This window comes from Equus quagga, chromosome 10 (genome assembly GCF_021613505.1).
Source record: "Equus quagga isolate Etosha38 chromosome 10, UCLA_HA_Equagga_1.0, whole genome shotgun sequence".
Classification (NCBI taxonomy): Eukaryota; Metazoa; Chordata; class Mammalia; order Perissodactyla; family Equidae; genus Equus; species Equus quagga.
In genome coordinates this window covers 86,722,584-86,745,872 of record NC_060276.1, presented here as the reverse complement: position 1 = coordinate 86,745,872, position 23,289 = coordinate 86,722,584, and the positions used below count along the sequence as shown (strand labels likewise).

The 23,289-nt window shown below is 41.3% G+C and overlaps 1 pseudogene; it reads left to right on the top strand.

The window, feature by feature from the left end:
- Positions 1–603: 603 nt before the first annotated feature.
- Positions 604–23,289, top strand: part of LOC124245495 (ubinuclein-1-like) — a 26,407-nt pseudogene continuing 3,721 nt past the window's right edge.

Sequence of the window (23,289 nt, the reverse complement as noted above, 5' to 3'; positions counted from 1 at the left end):
TGGAAGTGCTGTTGGCCATCTGCCTTCAGCTGTCAAACCCTTCAAGGACTGCCCCAGTTGCAAAGAACTGCCTCGTCCAAAGTCATCTCTTTTACTGAGATGGCCACATCCAATGACTGATCAGCCCAACTCAGGATAACTATGAGTGTTCTGAAGGGTCATTCTATTTTTATTTTCTCATGATACTGTGAGTCAGGAATTTGGTCTGGGCTTAGCTGGCCAGTTCCGCTCCACATAGCATCAGCTGGGTTCATTCACTCAGCTGCATTCAACTGGTAACTAGGCTGAGCTAGAAGGTACAATAACGCTTCATTCACCCGTCTGGAAACTAAATGCTCCTCCCAGTGGTCTCTATCTCACCATATGGTTAGCTTGGATGCCTCACAACATGGTGGTCTCACAGTAATCAGATTTTTACGTAGTAGCTGGCTTCTAAGAGGGAGCATTCCAGGTAGTGAAGGCAGAAGCTACAGATCTCCTATTCCTAGCCTTAGCAGTCTCTCGGCACATCACTTCTGCTACATCCTATTAGTCAAAATAAGTCAGAGGGCCAGCCAGATCCAAGGGGAGGGGAAATAGACTCTTCCTCTTGATGAGGGCGTGATGAGGTCATATTGCAAAAGAGCCCGTGAGACAGGAGAGATTTTTGTGGCCATCTTTGGAATCACAATCTGTCACAGCCATCATGTACAGCCAAGCAAGTTGTATGCTGTACAACTCCAGGAGGTACCGTTTTCCAAGACCTCAAAGCAAATAGCTCCCCCTAGAGTTGTGCAGTAAACAACCAGCATAATTGGTCCCCACAGCCCTAGATTCACTCATAACGCTGACCACAAAAAGCAAGTCACAGAGGAGTATATACAATATTACGCCACTTACATGAAGTTTCAAATGTGAAACTGAAGAATATATTATTTAGGGATACATAAAAATGTAGAAAGCCTATAAAGACAAGCAAGGAAATGATAAACAGAAAATTTAGGAAGGGACTGGAGGATGTGGTTTTTAAGATCAAAGAGAAATACTTGAGTGGTCTCGGTAATAGTCTATTGCTTCAGCTAGATGGTAGATAAAGGGGTGTTTGTTATCTACAAAACATTATTTTGTGTGTACAAAATAATCCAAACTCAGTTGATAAAGAAAACAAATAAGTAATACAATAAAATAGAAAAAGTAAATAAAGATTAATTCAGGATAGTAGTAGCTTCTGGAATAATGGAAAGGGATCCAACAGGAGAAAGATACCAGGGGATCTAGTAGTATTTATTAAGTTAGCTTGGTAAGAACTTGCTACATTTTTCTTTATATCTTATAAATTGATTACATACCTTCTTTTGTTTGTGGCTGTCAGAAGATGTAGACCATAGAATCAGCAGTGAACAGAATGGGGCCTTAACAACAATTATTCCCATCCGGGTGTATCTTGTGGTACTCAGAGAGAATACAATAGAGACAAAGTCTACACTTCTCATTTTATAAAGGCCATAGGTAAGCTTGTAAACAAAGAAGAAAGAAACATTCAGCTTCTCCTTCCAGGATGCAAGATGAAAACACTACACTCAATCTAAACCAAGAGTACTAAATATAATAAAAGTTGAGGTGGGAGGGCATTAACATTGTGAGACATATATACATTTTAGTACTGAATATCGTCTGAAATGGTTGCAGAGGTCATCATATCATACTTCTATGAAAAAAATGAGAGAGAAGAGCCCAGTGTTCAAGGACCACTCATTGAGTTTGTACCATGGTTAAATATAAAAGACCACCCAGATAAGTGAAAGGGAGACCATTTCTGTGTTTAGACTCTTTTATTGTAATTGTAACAGCAATATCAGAAGAGCCTGTTTTACTGTTTGGATTTCTAAACTTCCATCTAGCATTTTCAAGAGTCACTCAGAAGCAGAGATGACATAAATAATGCAATGCTCGTCACGCATTCTCTCTTTTGAGGGAATCAGGATAGCGTTCTAAAGAGGTAGTTTTTGAGAAAACCGGGCACACAAATATAGAACCATTTAGGTCATTTGTTGTGACAGTAAATAAGAAATTGAGGAAGCTATATTTTAACAAAGGAAACTTCTCTAAAAAGGAAGACAAGGACTCTAAAAGACACTGTGTCAGGATGAAATCTACTTGTGGCTCGGTTCTTCACAAAAGACTTAGCTCTGTTTTCTGTAACTAGTCCACAGATGTAAAGGAATATATGTGTATATGGCCTTTGCTCAAATGTCATCGCCCTAGTAAGGCCTTCCTTGACTACTCTATTTAAAATGCAACATCCCCCTCGACCCCGCAGCACTCCCTATCCCCCTTCTATGCTTGATTTTTTTCTTCCACAGCACTTATCAGTTTCTAACATACTGTAAAATATTCCTCTTTACTTTGGTTTACTGCCTGAATTTCCTCCCCTAGAACATAAACAGAGATTTTTTTTTCTTCCCTTGTTATTCCCAGCATCTAGAACGATGTCCATAATGTAATTGGTGCCCCATAGATATTTGTTTTATGAACTGGATGAATGAAATCTGGTAAGATGAGAGCTGGCAGCTGCTGTCGTCCACAGTCTGGTCTTGTGGAAAAGCCTGTCTTAAAAAGGAAAGCTGAGACAGAGAAACTGTCACTCTCCACCCTAGTGGGGGACTAGCTTCTGTCCTGTCCTCCCAGAAGCCAGCTACATCTCTGCCTTTACTAGGGTTTTCTACATGAGCGAGTAAATCCCCCTTTTGACCTAAAGTGAACTTCTATCATTTGCAACCATGAGAGTTCTAATATGTGAGCATTCTTTGCATAGACATATAGAGGACAAATTTCCCCTTTTACCAAGTAAAAGCCTCTCTGAGTGGTCGACATCCTCTGCTTCATTTTCCATCCTCAGCTTGTCCTGATATGGTGATGGTACTTGATTCCACACTAGGAGGCTTCAGTTGCAACATCATTTGCAATCATTTGAAACCTCCATGTTCAGCAACCTTCTGCAAAGCAGGCTATAGAGACGAGGCAGGGTGTGCCGCCTCCCACCTCCTGCTCCATCCCATCCAGCCCTTCAGTGATCCAGCTCTATAGCCACCCAAACCGAAACACTTGACCTCTAGACACTCACTTATTTGCCTGTGTTGTTCCACCTCCTCTCTCCATCACATGACCACTAATTCTACCCTGCCAGAAATTGATAACAGAGAATGAGGAAACCAAGGATATTGTGACACATCATGAGTATCTTCGTGACCCACTAAAGTGTCCCAACTCGCTGGTTGGGAAACAGCAGTTCAGAAAAGCATCACAAATGCTGTTCATTTTGCAAAACAGTTAGCCAGCCAAATGAAAAAGGATTCAGAGGATTTAAGAGACCTACTTATTACAAGTTTAAAAGTCTAAATAAACACACATGATGTTATAATAGACTTATTTTGTAACTTCTTACCCAATAGGACCACGTATTCACATACCAGTGCTGTAATGAGCCCCATCATTCTTCCATCTGAGCATTCATTTAACAAACATGAATTGAATCCCCCTGTCTGAGTCAAACATTGTCTGGTGCTAGGCCCTGAAGGGGCTCCCAGCCTGGAACGAGAGACAGGCACAGAAGCAGACACACGACAATAGAATGGTAAAGAAGCACGAGGCACAGGATATTTTATAAGCACTATGGAGAAGCATCTTATCTTGTTTTGAGGAGTCCAGAAAGCATCTCAGAGGAGATAATGCCCAGAGATCAATCTAAAGGATGAGTGGGATTAGCCCAACAAAGGAGGGGAAGAACTTTCTAAGAAGAGAGGCAGCGTGAGCAAGAGCACGGAGGCTACAAGCACTTTTGTGCTGCTGGGATATAAAGAGAAGGCAAGGATGGCAGAAGGAGAGGAGAAAAGGAGGGAGAGGGATAGGACATAACAGGCCGTGAATATGGAGATGCACTTCCTAGCTCCCCTACAAGGAAGGACTTGATACCCCATCTGTGGGAATGAGCAGACAGCCCTCAGCCCCTTCAGGGTCTGCCTCAGCTGCAGAGAACCACTTCACCCCAAATCACACCATACTGGGGATAAGCCATACACAATGACTGACTGAGGCAGGGACATAAAGGCCTGATCATATTGGCCTAGCTTGGGACAACCTGGAAGGGACATCTAGCCCTAGAGCTCCCAGCAGGGTAGGCCAAAGCTGTCACTGGGCCTGAATCACAGCTCAACTTCTCCCTCTGCCTACTCCTGCTTCCTTCTCCTTTCCATAGCTGTTGATCTCAAGGGCTCTCTTTAATAAACATCTTGCACACTAAACTCAGTCTCAGTCTGCCTCTGAGGGGAACCCAACCTGTGACATGGGCCATTAATGTCTATTAAGAAACTTGGACTTAAAGCTATACTGAGGTTTTAAATAAATTTCGCTTCCAGCACTACAGCCTTATCACCATCTGTGCTCCCTTTCAGAAACCATGCTGTCAGACACAAGAGGTGCATTTCGCTTACCGCAGCAACCATACCTAAGAGTGGTTACATAGAGAAGTCCAGCCCTGCCCTTTAATTTTCCCTGAAGGTGACCTGAGTGTATCTAAGAAGATGGAAGCATCCCTTTTTCAGAATTTCACCCATGGCTCAGCCACATCATCCATCTATTTATTCCTTCAAGAAACATGTCCTGAACATATGCTAAGCCCTGTGCTAACTTGGTCACTTCTTGCCCTGGTGCTAACCTTTAAGATAATTTTAGAATTCTTAACTATGGTCTTTAAAAAATTAAATTAAAAGAAACTTTAGTCATAGAAACACCAATGCGTATAGTTTCCCTTGAAATTCCTTTGCTGTTATCCGAGTTCAAACTCTCTAAGGGCACCTTTGTTTGTGGTTTGGCTTCCCATATGGTGTTTGCAATGAGAGACAAGGCCAGTCAGAGGGCTGTCAGAACTCTCTGCAGCTACAGTTCCTATTGAGAAACCATAAAGAGACATTCTGGACTCCCTTATTTGTGTGATAAATTTATGAATTATGGGATACAACATGGGAATACTTGGTTCCAAAAACAAACTAGAAGATTTTGCCCAGAAGTGGCCTTCACTTCAACAACATTTAAGCTCTTTGTGCTAAGCACTGGTAAATACAAACATAAGCAAGGCATATTTCAGCCCTCACCAAGCCCATAGGCAGATGAGACAAGTCAACAGATGACTGGTATCAATAAAGATACAAGATATAATAAAGGGAAGAAGAACAGAGAGTGTTAGGAGGATCTCGAACTTGAATACCTCTTACGCATGAGGCACTGTATCTGTGTTATCTCACTTAATGCGCATAACAATCCCATGAAATAGCCTTTTTTTCTTATTTTATTGACGAGAAAAATTGAGGAGTCTATGGTCACACAACTAGTAAGTGGAGGAGTACCAGTCTGCTTGACTCCAAAATCTAAGCTCTTCTCTTACAACCTGCCAGCTCCCATAGCACCATAACAGAAGTATGAAAAGAACATTGCTGGTGGGCAGTTCGAAGGGAGAGCAAGGGCTTCTGGGTTGAAGAGTAAGGGAAAACTCTATGGAAGAGGATTATAGGGAGGGTGTTCTGGATGGAGGGAATAGCACGATCAAAGGTCCCAAGGTATGGGAAAGGCCCAAGGACCTACAGGATGTGTTTTATGTCAGGTTCCTCAGGAAGCAGACTCTGAGGTGGAGTTCAGCATCCAGGAAATGTATTAGGGAGGGTCCTTGGGCTCAACCTCTGTGGGGAGTGAAGGAGGTAGAATTAGGCAAAGGAAGGTGTTGGGGTGCAATGCTGTCACAAAAAAAGGCCTTAGCCAATCTCATGAATTGTTCTGAAGCCGGAATGACTTTTCACAGTTGTCTTTCCTTGAGACAAGGGGGAGAGGTCTTTATAGCCTCCCCTTTTGACCAGTCATTGGATGTAGGCTGTCTCTGGAAGGGAATGTGAATCTTAAGTGAGGTGATTCTCTTCACCTGAGAGCAGTCCCCGAAGAGGGACTCATATGAAAGCCATCATCCACCAATACTCCTAGCAGCTGGGAGAGAGAGATTTCCTTAGTCCCAAAGGGGAAATTCTGGGTGGCCCACCACAAAGTTCACTACAGGTTGTGTGTCTTGGGCAGTAAGCAGGCTGATCTGGCAAAACGTGAGAATGCAGGACTAAGGAAAGGACGAAGTTAGAAAGTTGAGAAGGAGTGGACATTGAAGGCCAGACTTCCTATTTTGTAAAGAAGGAAATAGGGTCACTAAGTTTTTAGTGAAGCAAGGTCATGGCTAGAAATTACACCTATTATAATGCATGGAACATTTGAGAGTGGAGAGAACCTAGAGGAGAATCAACGGGTTCTTCCACAGTCAAGGTGGAAGGTGAAGAGGGGAGAACTGAAGAGGTGGCAGTAGTGATGGGAGGCAGGGGCGGGAGACAGCAGAAGCATTGAGGACACACAGACATTACATGCTAATCACTTCCTACAAAAGGCCTATAAGACTGAAAAAGAGACAATATCTTACCATGGTTCAACTGTTCCATGGAATGCTATCCATCTTTTCAATATAAATTCCATGTAGGTATGGATTTTTGTTGTTTTCCTAGCATCTAGAGCGATACCTGGCAAATAGCAAGTATTTGTATCAGTTAGTTAGGTTTTGCTATGATCATGCTGAGCTACAAAAATTCCAAAATCTCAATGGCTTATAGAAACAAATGTTTACTTACTGTTCACTGTTCTACAGTCAACTGTAGCAAATCTGTTCAAGGCTATGGGTTGAGTTCAGGTCTGCTCCATGTGTCCTCCTGGAGGGAGGGCACAGGCTGAAGAACGTGGGGGACATACTATCCTTTTAGTGGAGGGCAGGAGCCCAAGAAGGCTAGCATAACTTGCAATGCCTCTAAAGCTTCTGCTAGGATCTGGCAAACTGTCATTCTACCACCCACATTCCATCAGCCTAAGCAAGTCATATGAGCAAGCTCCCCATCAACGGGGCAGGGAAATACACTCCTTCACGAAGGAGCTGGAGAAAGGAGAGTGACTGCTTGCTAAACAACAATAAAATCTACAGTAGTACTCAGTAAATATTTGTTGAATGATTGTATGAATAAATATACATATACTGATATGGAAAGATCCCTAACACATCCCATTAAGTGAAAAAGGCAAGTTTCAAAGTAGTACATACACTACAATCTAATTTATAAACACACATACAAAAATAAAACCATACATTGATATATGCACATATTTCTTCATAAATGCATAGAGAAGGGGCTGGAAGTAGATAACAGTGTAGCTTCTGGAAAGGGGAGTAAGATTGGATAGGAATGAAAGGGGACATTTGCTTTTACATCATTCAAAAATTTTTTACAACAAGAAGGTATTTGCGCTGAATTTGTATGGCTTTTTTTTAAAAAAAAAATCATAAAAAAGAAAATAAAAAAAAAATACAACAATGTCCATTGTAAAGCTCCTCACACTTTCCAGATTGGAAAAATGTCAAATGAGCAATTTGGAGGAAGGAAGTTAATGTCATAGTAAGAGTGACAAATTAATAACAAAATGTGCCCTAACTCTTATAATTGTTCAGTTACTGCTCTGACATTTAAAAAACATTACAACCTTTACAGTAAGTGCCTTTATCTGGCTTATGAAATGATTATGTAATTACTTTGACAGTATCTTGCACTTAGGTTGTGTAAAAAGGAACATTTACTTAACCCATGCCATGTACATGGTAGATAGTCAGCGTTCGTTGCACTTAATAAGCAAAAATCCTGGCAAGTCTATTAATAGCTTAGTATTGCCAATTCACATAGGAATATGAAGTCTTCTTAATGAAGAGAAATAGCATCTAAATGGCATTCTTTGTCTTGAAGATGTTGCAATAAGCCATTTTGAAAACAAATTGGATGTTCAACTTTCCATCCCTTTCTCTAGAACCTCATGTCTTACCAGGGTAGTTATGGATACAAACTTTCTGAAAGGCTGAATCACTTTATCAAGTAATGTCTTAGAACATCTTACCAGGGCTGTGATGGCCACTTTTCACAGCTAATATCTCAGCAACCACACATGGGATCACAAAGTTTGGTGGTTAAGATCTTGGAAAAAAGTAGGCAAGTCAATCAGCCCCCGAACCCTCATTGATTGCCCACACAGTGCATCCAGCATCTTAGATGAGTGAAGTGCATTTCAAGGAACAAACACTAAATCCACTCCTCCCTCAAGAAAAACAACAAACAGGTAATTTTTAAATTTGGCGTTTTTAGGTAATCTTTAAGGTGGTTCTTTACTTGCCACTAATCATTTCGGTTTTGGATGTAATTTTCAAATTTGCATGTTCAGAAATTTGAATGTGTTAAATTATCCGAGAGTGAGCTCACCAGTTGGACTGGCTCGTGATAATCAAATTCATGGGAGGTTCACTTACAAATCAGACCATGAATTTATTCATGAATACTACCCTACCAAATCCCCCCAGAGCATGGATTTCACCTGCTATACGTGCTCCCTTCCCAGAAAAGAAAGGCTAAATTAAGTTGAAATGATTGGCTGGCAAACACTGGATTCAAGAGGGAGCTGTGTGGTTTAAATAAAGGTTATTGATTTGTGGTACCACAATAACCTCACTGCTAATGAAAATATCTGCCTGGCTAATTTTACACCTGGGTTGGTCCATCAGAGCAAGTCTCTTCCTTGATGGTGCTGGGGGACCCTGAAAAACTATCCCCATCAACTCCTCATTAAGGGTTTAGTTACAACATCAGCCCATGGCTATTAGGGGTGTCTCCAATCGCCAATTGGTCTTGATTTCCAAGTATATTAGTCATGATGGACTCTTTCAATCGACAGCATTAGAAAGTTAAAATTCAAACTAGATTAAACAAAAAAGATAAGTTATTTGCTCATTCTTAAACTAAATATTGTGACCAAAGGGATAAAATGTGCTGATTGTTCAGGCCTGGGTTTCTCAACTACCCCTAGGATGAATCCCACCCCCCAACAAATCACAGGGACTGAGGGGGGACAGAGTTTCTCCAATGGAAGAGAAGAAAGATTGGATGCTGGGCAGGCAAATAATAATAATAATAATAATAATAATAATAAATGTCCACTATACCAACTTTCTGGTTGAGATTTGTGGTCACGCTCCCCTCCCCAACTCAGAGTCACTTTCAGTGGGTAGGGGAACATCAGCACCAATCACTAGTGCAATGACGAATTACTGATTCCCTCTGGGAGGAAAAGAAATAACACAAAACAGAAGACGTTGGAATAGGCTAAAAGCTTAACTTTATTTCAATAATTTTAAGATTTATCTTTCTATTTGCCTTTTAGCTTATTTTATCTTTCACGTAGTTCCTGTTGTCCCAGAAGCTCAGTATCCAGAAGATAACATGACAACTTAATATAACAAATAATAATTATGGAAGTCCTGTGTGCATTGATTTAAGGATTACAATTTCAAATTTAAAATACTGATGGGTTCAATGTGATTTACGCCGGTGAAGATAGTAGGAGTTAGGGAGAGCAGGCAGAGTTATGAGAATCAAGGAGTCTGGGCCATGATATGGGGTCCTACTCACAATTAATACAATGAACTGGTTCCCTCACTATCTGGGGCTAGAATTTTGGGCTAGAAGAGAAGGAGCTCTGTAACTGTGGTTACAAACTTGGTTCCAATCTAGGCTTTGCCACTTGCTAATAATATAGTCTATGCCCTAGTTACTGAAAAGTGATAAAAATCAACATTTCTTGAGCTCTGACTCTGTACCGAGCATTTACATACACAATCTTTAAGCTTTACAAGAACCTTGGAGGGTACGCATTACTCTCTCAATTAGCAAATGCTATCAATGGTAAGACATCATCAGTTTAATAGCAGCTTTATAGAATGAAAAATACAAGACAAAGCAATGATAAGACATATCTCAATTTCAAATATTAAAATAAGAAGTGAAAATAAAATCTCCTTAGAACACAAGAAAATGGAATATTATCCCATTTCACATATGAGAACACTGAGGCTTAGGGAGGTTACGTCACTTATCTGTCCAAAGTCACATGGCTTATTTCTGTATATGGACCCAGAAACCTAACCCAAGTCTGTTTGACTTCTACTCACCACACTGTACCTCCAACGTCACAGTTCCTTGGTTTCCTCATGTGTAAAATGGGGATAGTAATAGGTACCTCCCAAGATCATCATGAGAATCAAATGGTATCTGTGAAAATATAAGTGCCTAGAGGTAACTGTTGCTTATATTCTTTTTAACAACAAAACAACCATAGAGTTGTACTAAGTGAGTAGAAAAGAAGAAATGAAGGGGGCTGGGGATTGACAAAATGGGAACCAGGCAGACTTTAAGGTGATTTCTGCCTTGGGCAGGACTTCTTTTCAATATCCTTCTTGGGGAAGAGATCAGTCCCAGGACATGAAAATCCATATTATAAATTTGATCTTCAACTGGTTGAGCTGTAGGTGCCAGGTACCACATTAAGGTTGTTCAAATAGCCAAGGACTCTCTTTGCCCAGACTCACCCAAAGTAAACAATGAATTTTTTCCAACTTTACTTGATAAGAATCAATCACTTTACTAAAATGTTTCAACATGACTAAATGTAAAGTTAAATGAAAAGGACAACGTCTGAGCTAAAGGTGGTATAAATTCTGAATCATCTAGGTGTTTTTTTCCCTCTATCCCTTATCTATTTCCATTCCTATTCCCTTTCTTCTTTTATTCCCATGCTCCACTTTAAAGAAGAAATGCTCACCTACTTGATTCTATGCCAAAAGCCTTTCCTTAATACAAGATAAGGCCACTCATCTGACTGAATCTTTTTATTTCCTGTGATTACTTTCCTTCCCAACCTTCTCCTAACTTGCCTTTATTATATCTTTTAATGCTGTTTTCTTTTGGTCCATTTAAAGTGACTGTTCTCCTTTCAAAAGGGCATAAAATAAACTTTTTCATTAGAAAAGCCATGCATTTCAGATGGTCAACCACACATGTCCCTTATCTTTCAATACTCTGCCCACTCTCCGGCATGATGAAACTCATAGGGCTTTCTTTATGGTGAGCATCTGTATTAGTGTCCTAGGGCTGCCATAACAAATTACCACAATCTGGGTGGCTTACAACAATAGAAATGTATTCCCTCACGGTTCTGAAGGCCAGAAGCTTGCAATCAAGATGTCAATAGGGCCATGCTCCATCTGAAGTTTCTAGGGAAGACTCCTTCCTTGCCTCTTCCAGATTCTGGTGGCTGCTGGCATTCTTTGGCATTCCTTGGCTTGTAGACACATCACTCCAGTCTTTGCCTCCGTCTTCACATGGCCTTCCCCTACATTTTTCTCTGTGTTTCTCCTCTTCTAACAAGGGGACTTGTCTTTGGATTTAGGGCCCAATCCAGGATGATCTCATCTCAAGATCCTTAACTTAATTATATCTGCAAAGACCCTTTTTCCAGATGAGGTCACATTCACGGGTACCGGGGGCTAGGACTCAGACATATCTTTTGGGTGGCCACCATTCAACCCGCTATATCATCCAACTCAAAGAGGTATCACTTTTAATCTAATAATCCCTTAAATGCTATCCTATTTTTTCTTTTTCTATATTTTTTTATGAGTGTATCTCTCTTACATAATGGAACAAAAGAAGACATTTTAAATGTATAATTCTTTTATGTCCCCTAGTTTCCAGTATTTGAACATCACTCGGGGGTTTCCAAAGTTCCTTTCCATTTATATCTCCTTAGATGCTCCCTGCGACACTGTGTGATGAGTCTAACAAATATTATTGCTTTAGAGATACAGAATATGAGGTTGAAAGTCTTGTCCAAAATCTCATGTCACTCCAAGTCGGGGTTTCCTGAACCTTCATCTTTTCACTACACATCTGACAACAAAACGTGATTTTTTTTTCATTGTAAATACATACAGAACATACCTATCTTGAGTATTAATCTTGATAGAAGTGAGAAACCCCATTATCATTTAGTCTTTAGGACTTAATTAGCTTACTCAATGTGATGGCATCTGACACAAATTTGGAAACCATTTATTTGTGGTCATCTGGTCAAAACACAACCTCTGACCTCCAGTATCTCTTCTTACATAGTTATCTGTCCAGTATAGGAGTGGTGATAGTCTGAGAGTGGTTTTCATGAATATCTTCTCTCCTTCTTAAATCCAGGTTGTCTTAGTCCATTCAGGTTGCTATAACAAAATACAGTAGAACACGGTGATAAATAGATGGGCTCAGTCCAGTAGGAGGACTTCCTGAAGAGTAGTGCCCAAAGAGGGCCACTTTGCAAAATGCACAAAAGATGTGCTTTTCCCTTTTAGACGGACTTTGAGTGCTGGAAAACAGATATGAAGGCAGAAAATAATGACTATTATCTTCCTATGAACTTTAGAGAAAACAATATACAATCATCTTGAGTAGTGTAACCTTTGGCCTGCTCCAGAATGCAATATCCTTTCCAAGTGGGCAAACCCTTGATGGTGTTGATTTGGTTTTGTGTTTACTTCTAATAATAAAAGGGAAGTGGGAGATTTCTGGTGGCAGGCAGCCAAACCATTCATCTAAAGATTTGGTATGCTTGTATGTGTTTACTCTGAATTATATAAGTTATTCTTGTTTAATCATTTATATTGACTTTAAAGAAGCAAACAGTACCTATGTCAAAAGTTAAATTTGTCATGCACTTTATTCAGAGATTGCTTCAGAAGTCTCCCATTTCAGAGAAAATAGTGATTTGTCTAATCTCAATCAAATCCGGTGTGCATGGGAAAGAAGATCACAGAGCCAGAGATGAAATAAATAGCACCTGTTGGGTCCTTTGAGAGGTACATAAATTATGAGGGAGAAAATTCTTCAGTAAACACGATGTAACGCACATCTCCAAGTGTGTCTGTTCTATGGGCTTCTCTCACTTCCCCTCTCCCTCTCTCTCTGCCCACCTGAAGGCCGAGAGGCCCTATAGACTCGCTGCTGGCCTCCATTTCAGCAGTCTACACGTGCACAGTGCCATGCTCTAGGATCCTTTAAGAAGAAAAGATGACCTCCTAACCACAAGACCTTAGTTATTATCACAGCCTGCAGCCGAAAGGAGTTTTCTATAATGAACATAAGCATGCTGAGCAAAAGTTCAGTTGCACTGGTTCCCTGGCTCAGGAAAGGTGTCGAGCAGACTGATCACAATACTGACCCTTATAAGAGACGCTGGTGGTGCCTCTCCAATCCCCTTTTTCGGGCCAGTACACCCGTTCCCCAGCTGCCAGGGGTGGTGGCTGCTGAGAGCTCACAGTTGCCCCCTTCTCCAGAGAATTGCTCTTAGCCAAATGGAGCCATCTGGCAAGGGAGATTACACCATACCCAACCACCCCCAGGCAGCCCAATGCCAATGACTGACTGAGAGGTATGAAAGGCAGGCTCTCTTGGCTCAAGGTTCGACTAATTGTGTGGTACAATCAAGCTCCAGAGCTCCCCGTGGGATCCGGCTGAAGCTGGTCTCCAGGCGAGACCAACTCCTTTCTTAACGTTTTCTTCTACTCCATCCTTCTTCCTCATTCTCATTCTCCTGAGAACACCCTCCCAATAAATCACTTGCCCAAGAATCCTTGTCTTAGGTTCTGCTTCTAGAATCTTGCCGAAGACACTTCTGTTATGTGAAGAGCAAGAACAATCCTAGACAGCAGAAATGCTGCCTCTTTGCAGCACCTCACCAGGAGGATCTGCACTCTGACCTGTGACCCAAGTCAGGTTCTCTCTCTTCCTCACTCTTGTAGCCGATGAGCCACCAAATAAAACCTCTTCCTCCTTAACATCTTGTCTAAGCCCTCCTCAGTCACCATTCCAGTTCAATTCAGTTCTCATGGCTTCTTAACTAGGTTAGTGTCATTTCTTCCTAACTGGTCTACTTGACTTCAGGCCTATTAGCTGCTTGCTGGTATCTTTCTGAATGACAAATATGATCATGTTACTTTATCTTCAAACACTCTCATTGGCTACATTATTACTATCAGAGTAATAATAATTGCCACCCTTTATTATATACTAACAGATTTACATTCATTATCTTATCCTGTGAAGTAAAACTGCAACAAAGTAGTAATTAGCTCCTTTTGCAGGTAAGAACATTGAATCTCTGGAAGGGTAAGGAATTCACCCAAGGTCACACAGCTGGTAAAGGGTTGATCTGGAAAGAGTTCTAGCTGACCCCAAAGCCATGCTCTTAATCTCATTACTAGGTTGCCCCTCAATAAATCCAGACTTCATATTCTGGCTTTGAAAGCCTCTGTGGATAGGACCCAAAATAGTTTTTCAAATTTGTCTCCCCCAATTTATCATACTCCTCACCCCAGCTCTACCAGACAACTTGCCATTCCTTCAACACACTTTGAACATTCCTCTTTCCTGCTCCTGCTGTTTTATCCAACTAGAAGGCCTTTTCCCCTACCTCCACTTGTCATACCCTTGTGGCAGACTGTACATTCTCTTCTACAATGTGACCTTGATCCTTTTCCCATCCAGAGGTGGGGCCTATGGTCCCTCCCCTTGAATCTGGGCTGGTTGTAGCAACTCTCTCGTTACCAATAGAATGTGACAGAAGTGATGCTGTGTGACTTCCAAGGCTAGGTCAGAAAAGTCCAAACAACTTCTGCCTGAGACCACCTAGATGCTACAGAGGCCATGTGTAGGCACTCCAGCTGGCAGCCCAGCTGAACTCCCAGTTGAGTTCTTGCTGACAGCCTGTATCAACACAAGCCCTGTGAGAGCGCCATCTTGGTCGTCCAGCCACCCAAGCCTTCAGATGACTGCACCCCAGTCACATCTGATCACAACCACTTAAGAGACCCCAAGAAAGAACTGCACAGCTGAGAACTTCCTGAATTCCTGAAGATTTGTAGCAAACGAAAATGATTCCTTAATGCTCCTGTGTTTGGGGGTAAATTCTTAAACAACCATAGTAACCACGATTGCCCTACAATCTTCCAGTGCTTTAATTAAATGCCAATTCCTATAGGGAGACTCCCTAGCCAGATTTAATTTCTACCTTCCCAAAACTCTTATATCAATTAGCTTCTCAAATATGTCACTTATTACAGTTGGCCTTATATTATAGTTATTTGTGTGCTTGCCTTTTCCCTCTAATCCACACATCTTGAGGGTAGGAAGAATGCAGTGTTGATATTCATTAATCTTATATTCTGTAACTACTAACCCAGTGTGTGGTACCAAGCAGACTCTTATTAAATGTTTGTTGTCCTGAACAAGTTGAAGAGTTAAGGAATATTTAATTCTCCACTAATAGGAGAGAGTTGCAAATCTCTAGGCCTAATGGAACTACAGCCTTTTGCTGCAGTCCAGACCCAAATAAAAGAGCAAAACTTGCCAATGAAAGAGTAAAAAGCCCCCATTAAATAGGAGAGACAGTATAGTGTCCAACTGTCGAAGAGAATGGGTTCCACCAACCTGGGTAGGAATGTCTGCTCCATCACTTATAGTTACATAATCATGGTAAGCTATTTCTCATCTCAGAACTTCAGTTATCCCCTCTATCGAATAGATTAATAGTGCCCACCAACTAGAGTTGTCCTGGGGAGAAAATGAGATAATTTCTGTAAAGCACTTAATTTGTAGTTTCAATAATAAATCTTCAATAAATGGTAACTATTCATGATATAGGTAGTGAGTGTACATTAAAATTCCCAGGACAACATCAATTTCAGAGTTTCATTCTTTTCTACACAATGATTTGTCACATAAATCATTAAAAGCTATTTGTAAGACTCCTTTTAAATATATTCACAGACCATAAACAATGCTTTGCCAGACCATTTGTCCTGATTTTTGCTTGAAAAAAATATGGTCACTATACCCATAGACTGCAGGACCATCCATTCACATAGGATATAATGTAATTGTGTCCCCTGGAGTCGTGCAACATGACAGCCTGGATCCCGGTGAACGCTACGTGGGCACGTGTGCCCTTACCCGATACGCCTTCCCTATTGCAGAAGAACAAAAAGCTGGGGGCGCACCCCACCTCAATTTGCATCTGCAAGTTCTCTCAAGTGTAGGGACCAAGAAGTACTTTCTTCTGGAAAAGAAGATAAATAATTTGTGCGATGATTATTTTACAAGATGTAAAGACATACTCTAAAACTATTATCTAACATGAAAGGCTCACAACAAATCTGGCTTTCTTATTTTTCCAAAACAGAGAAAACTCTTTCAGCATAAACATTTCTTAAACAAATGTTCCAATTTTCTTTTCTCAAAAAATTTCCCCTTCCTCCACCAAAGCAAATAAGCAAATAAACTTGTTCACAACCCTACTCATTATGCAACATCAACATTTATGAGCAGGACAACAGTGGAGAATATAATGAAAGAAGATAATCTGAAACTTCCCCCCAAAATGATTTTAAACATAATGAAGGGTTTTTTAAAAATCCTTGGCTTTGTTCTCAATATGTGCATTTTGTATTATGAGCGGGGATTCCTTCGGGTGGTTTAGACAACACAAAGCCAATGCTGAATCATAAAGCTGGACTACACCCAAATAAACCCAGAGGCAATGTGTTCACAGTACGGAATCTTCTAGCATTGAAGGTCTTGGAAGAGCTTGCTTAATCCTTCCTAATCCCTTCTGCTCCAGCTTTTCCATTTCCTTTTATGTCATCCTCAGTGGAAATGGAAAACTTCTCACCATTAAGACCCCTTACTATACAGGGAGTCAGTCCTTCCTCTTGGGTGCAGGTCATTGGTTTCCCAAACATTTACCAGAAGAGAAAACCCTGCCATCCACATGCTCTGGCTTTCTTTTATTGGCTATCTGCACCAGCCCCTGAATGAACTGGGAGATTGAGGCAGTGGGAGGGAAGTATGGGCCTTTGTTAGTGTAAAAGAATTGGAATAGGACAAGGTGAAGAAGTGGTAAAAAGTGGGGCTTTGGCCCTTGAAGATCAGGAGCCCTTCTCATGGGCCTTCTTCTGTACTAAACATACTTTCCTAGTGTTGAAACCTTTCATCATCATTGATGAGAGTGCTCCAATAACAATAATAACCACAATTCCTACTACCTTTTCACTACTCTTTACAGAACTCCTACTGGGGACCAAACACATTGAATCTTCATAACTTTGCAAGAGAGGTATTATTATTACTATTTTACTGAAAATGAAACTGAGATTCAGACAGATAAGGTCACAGGGTTAGAAGGCAGCAGAGCTGGGATTGGATCCCAAATTGGCTAATCCAAAAGCCCGCAGCAGGTTGCCTCTGGTTTATGCAAACCACACTGCAGCTTAAACCATATTTTCCCTAAAAGCACTGACCAAGTTTGGATCCAGAAGCAGAAGCTCCCATTGTCCCAAAGATTTTCCTCCCATCTGTATTCCATGCTTTGTCAGGATTTCAAAAAACTGAGACACCAGTCCTTATATGTTGCTATATTTTAAAATACACTCACCCTTCCTAACCCTTTCCTTTCCTAATGGCCCTTGCTGCCATCTACTTTTCAGCACTCCCCGGCACCCACAGCAAGTGGAGGGGCTACGAGGTCAGTGGTCACATGGCTGTTGAGATGGCAGTACAACTCTTTAAGCAGACGTGTGTCCTTGTTCCTCTGGAAACAAACAAATAAAAAAAGTATGGGTAGACTGCACCAAATGTACCATCAACAAAAGAAGACACAACATATATTTATTCTTTCACTGATATTTCATGAGCAATTAAGATGTTAAGATTTTCCCTAACACTTTCTTACATTGCTAGGATGAGTCTAAATAGGTACAACCTCTATGGAGGGCAACTGAGTAATATCTATGAAATCTATAAAAATTACATGTGCACCTACCATTTGTCTTAGACTAGGTTTCCTAGAAACAGAGGCTGAGACAAGGATTCTTGTGCAGATGACTTATTGAAGGAATGCTCTCAGGAGAAGCCTGAAGGAGAGTAAAGGAAGCAGGATGGCAGGGGAAGGAGCTAGTGCAAGGTGTGGTTTCAGATCAATCTAGCCTCAGCCGATCCCGCAAGGAGCTCTTGACTGAAAATTGCACCGCAGAGGTTGTCCTACCCACAAACAAGGAGGCTGGGCTGTTATACCCACACATCTGTCAGTCATTGGTCAAGGGCTGCCCCTACAAGGGTGTGTAACACCCAAGACATTTGCGAGCCAGGCAGCAACTGTCAGTCGACAGCAGCTCCCCAGAAAAGAAAGCAGGTGTAAGGTTTTAGCAGCCAACATCTGCCGCAGCTAGGGAATGGGTATGCCAGTCCCATAAAAGAGATCTGGGCCAGTCACCAACAACGCTTGCCATCGTTTGACCCAGTAATTCCATATCTGGTAATTTATCCTCAGATATGTTTGCACAAGTGCAAAGTGGTACACATCCAAGTTTATTAATTGCAGTGTTGTTTATAATAAGAAAAGGCCCATCAATAAGAGACTGGTTAATGACATTGTGGTACATCCATACAACGGAATATTAGGTGGATGTGGGAAAAATAAGAGTAAGGAAGCTTTCCATGTATGAATGTGGAATGACTTTAAATATATATTTTTACATAAAAAAGCAAGGTGCAGATACAATATATAGAGTATGCCACTATATGTTTTCTTTAAGAACATATATGTGTATTTGTTCATACATGCTTAAGTTAATCCTGTAAGGATAGACAAGAAACTGGAAACACTGTGGTTGGAAGACAGAGTGGGAGGGAGAGTTTTCAGCATATATCACTTTGTACCTTGCGAATTTTATATTACATGAATATATTACTTACTCAAATGAAATGAATGAAGGTGGATAGATAGACAGATAGATAATTGCTTTGCCCTGAGACCCAGTCAGGAGTTTCTGTCACTCCTTTGACAGCCAAAAGAGGCAGAACCAAAAGGACATTTTAAAACTCAATTCTTATTCAGAAATAACTTCCTTCGTGACGATTGCTAACATATTTCCTGCACTTGTGTATAATTACTGGTTTAATCAATAGCCTCTTATTTTCTGATATGATATTTCAGATCTTCCACCCTTCCCTATTATCCATCCCTCCCCATGGAAGTTTGATTTCTTTATTAAGATGAGGTCAATGAACTCCTGCGACTGCAACAGGCTCGCCGTCTGAATTTTGAGCCAAGCTATAGTCCCCAGCTATAATTGAAGGCCAGTATTTCCCAAAATGTGTTAATTAGACTCCTAGTTTCACCTAAGAGATGCTAATAGATGTCTCAAGACAAAATAGCTTCGTGGCTATATAAATTTAGGGTAAATAGATTTCTGTACCGCAGGACTTCTCAGAGCCTTTAATGTTACAATGTGCATTTTGAATCTCCTAAAGGTGAAGAATTCTTTCAAAACTATTTGACTGCAGACTTGGAGAAGGGTTCAGCTGGGCAGGTCTTGCTTGGGCTTTCTCAATGACTGGGGTCATCTGAAGGTTCAGCTGAGCTGGATGTCCAAAATGGCCCGCTCACATGGCTGGCAGTTTGGCTGTTGGCTAGGAGTTCAGTGAGGCTGTCGACCAGAGTATTTCCACATGGCCTCAACAGCTTAAGGGTCTCAGGTTGGTTGGGTTTCTTACATGACACCTGGCTTCCCCCACAGCAAGTGTCCTAAGAGAACCAAGCAGAAGCTGCATGACCTTCTATGAACTTGCCTCAAAAGTTATGTGATCACTTCTGTTGATTCTATTGATTATAAATGAGTTGCTAAGATCTGCCCAGATTCAGATGGAGAGGCCACAGAACCCACCTAGGAAGAGTGTCAAAGATTTTGTGGACATATTTTTAAATAGCTACAATTTATTATGCTGTGATTGTACAGAAGGGACCCCAAAAATATACTTGACCAAAAACAACTGAATCCATGCTGCTGAAAAGACAAAGTGGTAGTACATGCATTTGAGCCCCAAATACAGGGTTTCCTTAAGTACTTGGAGGATGCTGTATAAACACGCATTGCCATTTAATCAAAGGCAAAGCCGGTTTCTGCATGAACCTACTCTGGACCACGCATCATGTCTATTTGCCATAGAATCACGCCATGTGTTAACTGCATGTTTCACTGACTTATTTTTGAAAATCGACAAATTTGGCTTCAAGATTAATTACAGTGTATAAGAAAGAGCTGTCAAGTGTTCTATGTCAGCCTATTTGATAGTCATACCATTTGCAACTATGAAGAAACTATAGCATTTCTGATCAATTAATTTCACCATGTTTATCAGCATCCTTTTGAAACTAAAATTTGAGGGGATGAAACGATGCTCTAGTGTTTACTTTGACAAAAAGAACCACAAACCCATCCATCATTAGTATAGGAATTTTGAGTCCTCTGTTTAGACCATTGACAATATTACTTCAGTCTCTCAATGATGTTTGTCCACAGAAGTAAAGTTGAGCGCCCAGATAAAAGAAAATGCTGACTTCCTTCACCATCAGACTAAAAGAAGAAAATACCAGAAGGATTTTATTTCATCAGGACAATGAATCAAAAATGAGGACCCCCTCCCCCCAACTTAAGCACATTATGGTGGTGAAATTCCCTGTCAGCAAGTCTGAGGATTATGTAACCACTGCAAGTACCTTCTCTCCAGTCCAGTAAAATGACATTAGCAGCAAAAGCTCAGAGTAATGCATAATTAACACATTCTGGAAATTATGTGGCTAAGGCAAGTAAATCTTTCACAAGCTCTTAACGTACAAGAAAGATTTTACATATTCAATGAAGAGAGGAGAGCAAAACAGGCTGACTGAAGAAGGGATTTGAAAAAGGTGGGGTAATTTTTTAAGAGAGAGGAGGCAGGGCTCTTTGTCCCAGGTGCTTGTGCATTTGGTTAAGCAAATTGGTCAAGGAGACAGAGGAAGCAAAAGTGTTTCCATCCCCTCCAGCCAAGCTGGGAATAACGATGCCAGTCATGGACCAGCACTGAGCAGGTAAGCTGAGGCAGGAGAGTGCGGCCTCAATGGCAGGGAACAGCACAAAAGTCAGGGGTAGAAGCAATGGGAGATGGCTAAGGATTGGAGGGAGGGCTGGTTTGTCCAGGAAAGCTCAAGTTATAAGAAAAAAACAAACTGTGCTGAAACATTGGGCATTGCCTTCCAGTGCCAGTGTGCAAGGAGATCTTGTCATTTTATTAAGAGTGGTCCAACTCCACAACCTTTCATGCTTTTCTTGCTATTGATAATGTCTACAGGGGACACTATCTGCACCATGTTAAAGATTCAGCATATGTTAAAACTGGACAGTACCACAGAGATCATTTGGTTCAGCCATTTTTGCTTTGGGAGAAGTCCTCTGGCTCTCAATATGTGACAATTTTCTTGCCTTCAAACGTCCTTGGGCTCAATTGTTAGTTGTCAACTTTGCATGGTTACCGGCCACTCCTAAGGTCTGCTCTGCAAACTCCATTTTCTCAGAGCTGTCTGTGAACTCCAGACTCTTGGAATTGTCCGTGATTCCCCACTTGGCAATCATCATGTTCAAATGCCATAGCTTCCCAAACTTCCCAAGTTATCATTTTGCTGCTGAAGAGGAAGTTGGTTAGGTCATTTCTGGACGCTTGAGAATTGTGGTCAATTCCTGGAGGACTTCAGAGAACCACCTGCCCTGTCCAGTGTTTCATGCTGGAAGCATCAGTGACTGTTTCTCCACCTCCTAGCTGCAGCCTTCAGACCCTCACTCCTCCGGCTTCGGCACACTATGTAAGCCCTCAGGCCCCTGGTTTCCTGCAATACACATAGTGGCTCTGTTTCCCTGACCAAACCCCGTCTTCCTGTCAAAGTTTTCTTGTATTGAGAGAGGTCCAAACTCTCCCACTTCATAGTGAGAGCCAAGATTGCTACTCCAAAGCTGGAGTTCTGGGAGTAGGAATTCTCAGAGTTTGGGGCGCAGTGGTGCTTGGCACAGGAATCACAAACACACTGAACCAAAGGATGCCCAAAAGACACATATTCACCATAGCTCTTTTGATTGCAAGTGTCAGAAAACCACTGGAGCCAGTTTAAGCAAAAAATACAGGGAAGGGGTATTATAAGGATACTGACGTGTGTCCTGGAATTGAAGGAAGAGTTAGACAATCAAACTTCAGGAAGGGCAGAGAACAGGGCTTGAGGAAAATGGAGAACTCATGAATTCTTCTCTCCTCCTCTTTAGGTTTTGCTTCTCTTTGCATTTCTACTTTGTTCTTCTCTTTCACTGCAGAAAGGTTTTCTCTGTCTCCCAAGCAAATGGAAGCAAAGTTTCTAGATTAGTTTGTACAGACGAAGCAGGTAGAGATAAGAAGAGGATCATTCTCCTGTACCAAACCTCTACTAGGGTCAAATTCACAAAAATTTGAACGCAGTCTGTGCGCACAGAGACCGGAGCCTCAGCCTGGAAAGAGGGCATGGCTGGAGAGCCAGTAAGAGAGAAGTCTGAGTGAGCACAGAATCACATTCCAAGAGATGCCACAGATTCAGTGTGGAAGTGGTGGTTTCGTTTTCCACAGACAATGGTTCTTCAATAGTATGTGGTATAACAAACCCAGGAAATAAAAGGCAGGCGTGCCAGTTGCATTGAATTTCCTGCTGCTAAAGAGGTGCTGAACTGAGACAATTGCCAAACAGCTCGACAGACAAAGTCAGAATGGTAAGTGAAAATAAAACAAAAGAAAAGGAGAACAAAAAGAAAGGAAAAGACATTCCAAATGAACGTGCAAATAAAAATTCTAAAACACATGAAGAAATCTCATGCTAGCGAAAAAACATCTAACAAAATAAAGAATCTGACATGAACTCAATACAGGTGGAGTCAATGTTACAGAACAGAAAAAGACAACAATAATTGTGTTTGGGACGCTCCAGGAGATCAGTGAAGGCATAACATTCATTAAAAAGAGGGCAGGGTTCCTTCCGCTCCTCCCTGGGCTTCTGACCACAAACACCTGGCCCCTTGGCACTGCCCCACCCCCACAGACCCACTTCCCTCTCCTTTAAGCCCATCAGTCCCATGCAGCACATCCAGGGCTGTTCCTTTGCCCCTGGGGACTCTGCTTTGCTGCGGCCCCAGGAAGCCCTGTCCCCTTTTCTTGTCCAGGTCCTGGGCTTAGTGACCACTCTCCACTGTGCTCTGGATGCCATTCTCATCTGGTAGACTCCTTCTTTCAGAAGGTGTGTTTTGTCCTCGCACAGTTGTGAGTGCTTTTTTAAAAAAACAAAATTAATAGGCTCTATTTTTATTTTTGTTTTTTTGAGGAAGATTAGCCCCGAGCTAACATCCACCCCCAATCCTCCTCTTTTAATTTTTTTTTTTTTTTT